We start from the raw sequence: 663 nt of genomic DNA, 5'->3' as shown, positions 1-663 counted from the left end.
ACATCCATTTTTGTAAGCTAGAGTTCCAAATTTTTCCCCTATCCCTCCCATATCTTTCCCCTTTCCAAGACAGCAAGCAATCTAATCTGAGTTATACCTGTACCATCATTTTAAACATGTCCATATGTTCTATTGTGAAAGAAGACTTAAAACATAAGGAAAAAAACAAAACAAAAAGGTGAAAATAATAGAGAATACCATAGAAGACAGACCACACAATGCTCTGGAGGAACGTTTCCAGAGCCCCTGTGGTCTCCCCAGGAACATCCAAGGTGACAGCGGCTTCAGTCAGGAGCTGCACCCACCTATGGCTGCCCTTGCCTGTCGGGGAGCAGCTCTCTGGGACCCCAAGGGCTCAGCATCCCCCCGCCAGGACTCTCAAGATTAACAATGCCATCCCTCCCCTCCTTCAGCAGCCCCCTCTCTGGCCATCCACAAATCCTGGACTCATTCCTCTGTGGGCAGCAGCCCCCACCTTCCCCCTCATCCAGTGATTCTAAGCTCAGGTGGTCGGCCTCGGCCCCTGCCCCTGCCACCCCCCCAGGGCCTGCTTCCCAAATAACAAACCCTCTTTCCTCTTCCCCCTTTTCCTTTGTTTTTCCCTTTCGGAGTCCCTCCCCCCCCACTGCCCTTTCCCCCATCCCCCCAACACTCCCCGCTGGC

Source organism: Sminthopsis crassicaudata, chromosome 3 (assembly GCF_048593235.1).
Source record: "Sminthopsis crassicaudata isolate SCR6 chromosome 3, ASM4859323v1, whole genome shotgun sequence".
NCBI lineage: Eukaryota > Metazoa > Chordata > Mammalia > Dasyuromorphia > Dasyuridae > Sminthopsis > Sminthopsis crassicaudata.
Note: the sequence above shows the minus strand (reverse complement) of the source record.